This window comes from Petaurus breviceps, unplaced genomic scaffold (genome assembly GCF_028583685.1).
Source record: "Petaurus breviceps papuanus isolate PSGF00001 unplaced genomic scaffold, PetGlider_PUasm1.0 90895, whole genome shotgun sequence".
Taxonomy (NCBI): domain Eukaryota; kingdom Metazoa; phylum Chordata; class Mammalia; order Diprotodontia; family Petauridae; genus Petaurus; species Petaurus breviceps.
In genome coordinates, this window is record NW_027187372.1 from 15,367,321 (window position 1) to 15,376,061 (window position 8,741).

An 8,741-nucleotide genomic window follows, 5' to 3' on the forward strand; every position below is an offset into this window, starting at 1 on the left:
ACTTGTAAAACCCTAGATCTCATAAGTCTATATTATGGAACCCCAATGCAGATTCAAAGTGACAATGGGTCACATTTCAAAGGCAATGAAATGAAGAAGTATTGTATACTAAACAACATAGAATGGATATATCATATTCCATATTATCCAGAAGCATCTGGGTTAATTGAAAGAATGAATGGATTACTGAAAGAACAGTTGAGGAAGTTAAGTTCCAATAATTCATATCAACATTGGAAGGACAATTTGTTCATGGCTTTGCGTAATTTGAATAATAGACCATTGGGAGGAAGTACACCTCTAGCCAGAATGATGACCCCCAATCTGCAAATTAGAAAACAACAAACACACAAGATCCCAAATATTGAGTATTGGACCTTGAGGCCAGATGTCCCAGCACCGTACCCAGGACCACCTGGTTCGGTGGGGTATGATTTACATTGTTTAGAGGACTTTTGGTTGGACAGGAAAGAAGTAAGAAAAATTTCCACTGGGATATGCATAAGAATCCCTAAAAATCACTTTGGACAGATTTTACCCAAATCAGGATTAGCAGCTCAAGGAATACATGTATTGGCTGGAGTAATAGATTCTAATTATCAAGGAGAAATTGTTGTAACATTCCAGAATTTAGGTGAAGGGCCCATACAGATTCACAAGAATGATAGGATAGTTCAAGTGATTATCGTTCCTTGTAAAACAATGCCACTTGTAAAAACTGACCCTCCTTCCAAAATAACTGTCACAGGAACTGAAGGATTTGGTTCTAGTGATAGAATAAAATCAGGAGCTAAAGTATGGGTAAAACGGAAGCCAGATGATGTTCCAAAGGCTGCAGAGATTATAGCATATGGGAAGGATAACACTGTAACTATTGTTTATTCTGGAGAAGATGATTACAAAATTGTACCCTTAAATCATTTATTCTACCGTGAGTGAGGCTACAATAGTCTGGTTATTGTTCTTGATTTTTTGTTTGTTCACCTTGTTTGTTAGATTTGTTTCCACAGGCTTGGTACCCTCCATCTGTAGATGCCTGATAGCTTAAGCTGGATGTCACCCCCTGTCTGCAACTGTGATGTGCAATACCCTTGGACCTGGCATCAAGCATATTAAGAACTGACCTCTCAAATGGGACCCCTAAGGACAGGGACAGCTCTACATCCGATTTCAGCAGCAAGTAGCCATAGAAGAAGAGATCTTCACCCCTTACCACAAGATTTTGGGGCCCCATTTGTTTGGGGTGGGGGGAATGATGGGGAGCTTGTGCTCAAGCCCCACCCTAAAATATGGTTTTTTGTGTTTATTGTGTGCTATTCTTGTTATATTGTTGTGAAATTTTGTTGACACCAGTTATTCCTACTGTATTTTTGCCAAGTAAGGGACATGAAAGATCTTGGGGCCGAATGTAAGGGTTATGGGATTTAAAGATCTCCCATGCCCCATGGACGTGCTGACATAGCAGAGCAAGAGAAAGTGAAAAGCCGAGCTAACGGTCCTGCGGTTGGCAGTTGGTGGCAGTTGCCCTTTTTTTTTTTTTTGAGTTAGGACTCCTGCTGAGGACTGCCAGGGGCTGGAGCTGCTGGGAGCGCTCTTCCAGGACGCTGGGTGGTTGCTGTGAGTGGGGAGAGGAGGACCTTTGCCTGAGGTAGCCTGTTCTGTTTTAAAGGCTTGAGAAAGTGGGTGCTTTCTACTTTATCTACCTGTGCCAATGTCATAACTACTCTGATGGCTTTCACTTTCTAGTTTTGGGACTCCGTCTTTTGGTATCTTAATAAATTTTCTAGTTTATTTCCCCAAATGGCAAACCTGATGTATTTTGTGATGGATAATTATATCAGCATATTTGTAATCTCTATAGGCATTGTGAATATGGCATTGCTGATACAAGGACAGAGTCATGCTAACCAAACTAACAATATATTAACTCACAAGGTATCAACCAGAATGACAATTTATCCCCTTATGATAAAAAACAATAATAAGAGCTGGCATTTAATAGTGTTTTCAGATTTGCAAAGCTCTTTATAAATAATACATCATTTACCTTCAGAACAACCCTGGGAAGTAGGTTCCATTATTATTCCCATCTTACAGATAAGGAAACTGAAGCATACAAAGGTTTAAGTAACTTGGCCAGAATCAAGCAGCTGGTATCTGAGGTGGGATTTGAATTCTCGTCCTCTTGACTCTAGGGCTCTATCCAACGGTGAAGCCTAGGTGCTGCTTCCAAAAAAAAAAAAAATCCAAAAAATGTTTGCCACCATTATGGAGGGTGTCCAGAATTAAGTTGAAATTTAAGACAGATATCCTATAGATGTTGTTTGTTTGTTTGTTGATGACATAGTATTTATTGAAATGTCCCCTCCTGAAGGAATCTGGCAACCACTCACACTCAAAAGAGTTTGACCTCAGTAGCCCTACAGGTCTGTGTGAACCCACAGAGACTTCAGGGGATAGAAGGGACCTAGGCTACAGGTTACAAAGATTCATTCATTTTAGCAGTTGGAGAGGAAGAAGTTTTGGTGACATTATTTGAAATATATTTGCTGAGTTTTCCTCTGCCACTGCCAGAGAGTTTCAGAGTGTGTGTGTGAGTGTGTGAGTGTGTGTGTGTATGTGTTTTGCCTAGAGGAATGTTATCTATTCCTTTATTTAACACTAAATTTTCTCTCAGTATTTTCTATAAACTGAGATTTTACATTTAGCTCTGATAAATTCTGTCAGGTTTAGAAAGCTTTTTATGTAGCATCCCACTCATGTCTTCTAACATTTGCCAGAGAGATGAATTTTAAAGTTGCCAGGATAACAGTTGCTGGAGGGAAGGGAATCTTGCCTGTTTATCTGCCTTTGTTCAGTACTTTTCAGAGAACCATATTCAAATGGATGGAAAAGTAATCAATTCTTTGGATGCTGATTACATGGAAATAAAAATGCTTAGAAGACCAAAATTTTAAAAATAAGTATTTTCTTTGAAGCAGCACTAACACTAACTATAAAAATAGTGTGCCCATGTTTTATTCTAGTGATTATCAAAACTATTACTTAATTCTAAAGACAGATGGAAACATTTCTACTAAATTCAAAATCTCTATGCTGTCAACCATCAAAATGACAGTTTAAAAATATGATCTTTTTTCTTGAGAATTCAAAAGATTATAAAATAGAAAAAAAATATATTTCTAATACACTTCTGAATTGCAGACCAGGACTCTGTAAAAGAGCATAATTTGTGGTCTCCTAATACATTGAGTGGATTTCTCTTATGAGAGGACATGGATGAAAATCACAGAACATGAAGGGGTAGTGATCTGCATTTTTGGAAGAAATATCCTTATCGATGAGAACACAAAACCATTGATGTAAGAAAAGATTATGATATTTTTTGCTTCAGCACAAAAATTTAATCAATTTTTTGTTATCAGTCTTTATTTTCTAACATGAGAAATGAGATTGAAACACTCTTAAATTCGTCAATTTCCCACCTATCTTCTTTGGAAACTGTTTTCAGATTATGTAGGGGACTTTCCTTAAATTCAACAAATGAAAATCAAAACAAGAAGTTTGGGAATATGCACAAAAGTGTCCATGCACAAACTTTGAACCATTTACAACCTTCCCAAGCAAGTAGGAAAAATTTACCACACTGTACTCTCTCAAATTTTATTAATATTGCCTTGTCCCTGCAATTATACAAGCTATAAATGAAGTCAGTCTACTTGGCATCTTTATTATTCACCTGGTTTAAATTCCTACCCTGAGCAGATGGCTCCTTGTGCTTCATTTATGAATAGTATAAACTTCTCAATCTTACCTCTGCTTTGTTTTCATTTCATAAACACAACCCCATATGGAGTTCACTTAACATTGAACGATGGCTTAATAACTAAAATGATGCCCTTTTCTTAAGATATATACCATCTCTATTCTTTGTCAACCAGTCAAAAAATATTATTAAGTATTTATTACATGCCAAGAATTGTGCTAAACACTAGGGATGCCAAGAAAGCCAAAAACACAGTCCCTGTCATCTATGAGCTTGAATTCTAATGAAAGAGATAATATGTAAATAACTGTGCATACCAGATCAAGTAAAGATTAGGACAGCATTCATTATTCTGTCTTCTGTGACTGCCTTGGTGAACTTGGAAAAGGGATCTCAACACAAATGGCTGCTGGCCCAGGGAAAATAGATGTTTAACTTATCAAATAGTCCTTACTTTGTAATGTGCTGAATGGCCAGAAAATAGGGTGAGCAAAGAGTCAGAGAAGAAAAAAATTGTCAATATTAACAGATGAAGTAAAAATGTTTTTTTTTCAAAAGTTTATAGGTGTCATCTATGCTCATGTGAATTTTGAAATGCTAAATATATGATGGATTCAAACAGTTAAGATTAGTTCATTAAATTCTATTTGGAGGTCAGTAATGTGAGTCCATTTAATAAATGAGTAATTCATTACAATTCCATATTCAAACTCCAGAAATAAAGAAAATTTTTGGATGATTTCTGTACAAATAGAAAGGCTAATAATCTTCATTCAAAGAAGATAGCTAAAGAATATAGATCTATAAATTTTCTCACATGGGTACCCCCTCCACATGTACAGTTTACAGTCTATCATGCCTTGTGATTAAATGGCTGATTTCAAAGAATAGTTATAAAAGGTACCATGTCAACATATAAGGAGGTCTCCAGTGGAAACCCTCAGGGATTTGTAATTGACCCTGTGTTTCTTAACATTTTTACTCATGGTTTGGATAAGTGAATAATGGCACACATCAGATTCCTAGATGACACAAAGATGAGAGGGCTCACTATCATGTGGTTAACGAATAAGATTTTTAAAACCTCTATAGGTGGTTTAATGGGCTGAATCTATTAAGATAAAATTCAATATGGACAAATGTAAAGTCTCAAACCTAGTTACCAAAGGGGGAGGGAGGTAACTTCACCTGTACAAGATAAGGAGCCATAGACAATTTGTTGTCGTTGTTGTTTGGGGAATTGTTTTGTTTTGTTTTTTGGAAAAAGATTTGGGAGCTTTAGTGGACTAAAAACTCAATAAGAGTCAATAGTGTGGTATGGTAACCAAAAAACCCCACTGCTAAATATAATCCTGGAATGCATTAAGAGAAATGTAGCTCCCAGAATAGAGATTTAATAGGCCCATTCTACTCTATCTCCCTTAGTGTACTGTTCTGTGTGACAGTTTGAGGACACTGAAAAGCTGGAGAGTCCATTGATGAGCAATCAGAATGGTAAATGGTCTTGAGAGTATGTCATATGAGGATAAGTTGAAAGAACTGGCCTGTTTAGACTAGAGAATGGAAGACTCAGGGGAATATGAGAGCTGCCTTCAAGTATCTGAAAGCTGTTATGTCTTGTTTAGTTATATCCAAAAGGAAAACCAGGAGTAATGGGTAGAAATTGTAAAGAGCAAAAGTTAGGCTAGATGTGATGAAGAAAATCTTCCTACCAATTAGCATTGTTTCAGAAGTAAAATGGGCTGCCTTGAGAGGGGGTTTAATTTTAATTTATTATTTCAAACAAGGGATAGAAGACCCCAATAACCAAACCTCTTAAACTGGGGCTTGATAACCCCAAAGCTAAATGAGGGATGATGATAGAAAGAATATAAACTAGGATGTCACCAGGGAAAGAAGCATAATAATCCTTTTTTTTTTTTTGGAGGGCAATTGGGGTTAAGTGACTCACCCAAAGTCACACAGCTAGTAAGCGTTAAGTGTCTGAGGTCACATTTGAACTCAGGTCCTCCTCACTCCAGGGCTGGTGGTATACTAACTGCACCACGTAGCCACCCCACAAGCATAATAATCTTATAAAATTAATCTCATAGAATAAGATGAAATCCAATAGGGATAAATATAAAGTCCTACACTCAGGTCCAAAATAATCAAAAACATCTGTACAAAATGGGATAAGAAAGAGAAGAGTCCACTATCATACTTAGAAATGGTACTCCTGGGATCTGACATATGGTTATATCAAGCATTCATGGAGACTTCAGGATCCATCAGAGAAACTCATTCAATTCTGTCAGAACCACCTTGGAACCGGAGCTTGTACTGGTTGTTTTATATGGCATTTCTGTTCAAACAATTTTGATTGCTTTCCTACCCCTCCAGTCACAGGCAGCGAGACCCCCATCATCTAGGAAACTGGGAAATATCTTGTCCAGAATAGATGATTTCACCCAAAAGTGGCACACAAAACAAAGAGAAGGGGTTGTGCTTAAGGCATAAGCAGTTTGTTGTACCGAGAAAGACTAGGCTTGAAAAAAAGGAAAAAAAAAAAACAACAGGCTTTTTCTGAATCCCAAAGTCTACTTTTCAACAATCTATTTCAACAGAAAACATATAACTTAGTACACTTGAACAGGCAGGTCCTCTTCTCCAGTAAGATTAAAGTCAAGAAAGGTATACATAGGCCCATCAAAGTTAAACTTAAAACAAAAAATAATATGTCAGGAAGCAAATATTACAAAGAATTAGCAAAATGCTCATTCAAGCATTGTTTTGGTGATGGTATTCTATAACAATGTCCCTTAACTGGTTGCAGAGACTTAGGAGAGGGATAGATGTTTGTTTGTTTTTTCATTGGAGAATTAAAATTCTCCTCAGGGGAAGTTATATTTTCCTCTCCACCTAAGCATCCTTCCACAATACATTGGAAACAAGTGGAGAGACATTATAAGTAGCCTCTGATTTCATTCATGATGCCTCCCAGAGGAGGGCACCCCATCACTGACACATTGAGCCTCCAGCCTTGGTCAGCGGTGTTCCTCAATGTTAGAACTTTTACCACGCCCTGAATTGAAGCCCATTTGTTACATTCGATCAAGACTGCTGGAAGAGTTGTGCAAATAATCAGCCATGATTATATTGCAGTTAGTTTCCTGTGAGTAGAATCTGACTCCAAAATAATCAATCCAAAGCAATGCAATACATTTTCATCCAGTCCAAAGCATAGAAAACAAAAGAGGCCCCCCATGTCAGGACAGTCCTTTCTCAATGCTGAGGATAAGAGTGCAAGTAGTGGGGTACAAGTGAAGAAAAATGCAGTATCATTAAGAGATTCTTGTCACTGCTTTCATGATATCACTCCCCCAAAACTTGTCGTTAAATACCAATACTCTCCCAAAGACCAGTTAGATATTCAGACGTATTTGTCACAGCTATCATGCATAAGCTCTTGGTAAAGCAGTTTGCTGATAGCTTCCATTTGTGTGTGTGTGTGTGTGTGTACATGTGTGCATGTGTGTGTTGGCCATGGTGTCACTGAGAGTGAAGGGTTTGCTGAAAGGAATTTGACTTTTTTCCTTGGTCTTATAAGGCAGAATGAGGTAAGAACAATGGATGGAATGTCCCAATAGGCAATCTGAAATTTAACGCTCTTCCTGAGGCTTGGAATTATCCCAAAGAGGAATGTGCCGCTAGTGGATAGCCCCTCACTTAGTTTTCAAGCAAAGTCTGATGACCACTTGCCAGATATGTTGTAGAAAGGATTCTTATTCAAGTACAGAGTATACTGGGTAACTTCTAAAGTCAGCATTTCTTTCAAATCAGCATTTTTACTGCTTTAGTAATAGTTGAACACTTTTCTATCCCATTCTCTTTTGTTTTTTCTCCAGCATCACTAACTGCTCCTTCTCTGTTTCCTTCACTGAGTACTTGAACACCTCCCAATTCTCCACTCCCAAGGATTCAACTATGATATTTCTGCAGATGTCTCCCATCTCTTTAGCTTCAGCCTTCAATTCTCCTCTGAGCTGCAGATGTGCAATTCCAGCTGTCTTCATATCATCTCCACCTGGATGCTTCATTGGCATGTCAACCATAATATAACAAACTGAATTTATTAACTTTTGCAAATATATTCTCTATTCCTCCCCCTAACTTCAATTTTTTTGACTATGACAACAGTGGTCATTAAAGTCTCCTATGTTTGTAAGCTTTGACTCTTCCCTCTGATTCATTTCTCAGATATGATCAGTTGCCAAATCTTGTCATGTATAGCTCTTACATTTGTCCTCTCTTCTCTGTTTCCATTGTCACTGCCTCAGTATAAGCCCTCCTTACTACCCCCTCTGGAGTAGTTCACCAGTCTCTTAACAGGTCTTCTTCCTATTCCATCTCTCCTTCCTGCAACCTTTCAACCCAGGAACATAATAATGTGGTTTTTGCATAGATCTTATTGTTTCACCATACTAGATCCAGCTAAACTGTACTTTTATCATTTATTCCCTAACATCTAGTTCATGGCAGCTATGACCTTTCCCATAAGGATATGTCTGCAATTTAGAATTTTCATAACTGTAAGTGCCATCTTCCTTTATAAATGTAAATGGATTGCCATTGCTTCCTAGAAAATATAAACATGCATAAGGACATTAGCAATTGTCTGGTTGCCCATTACTTAAATGCAAGATACGCTATTACATGAAGTACTGAAAAAAAGCTCTCATTGAAAATTAGGGTTTATTGTTCCTGGAGTAACTTTAGAGTCAGAGACTGGAACAGGAGAATTAAAAATTAGATTAAAAAAATTCAAGCTATAAACAAACTTAATGCCACCTTTGTTCGTTGTTTTGCCATGAGGTCCATTATGAATTAATGACCATCTTTACAAGGGATAAGAATCTGGGCAAATTTTTTGGAGTGTAGCCAAGGATATAAGAGCAAGCCACTCTTTGAAAACAGAAACAATGCTAGCCATAAG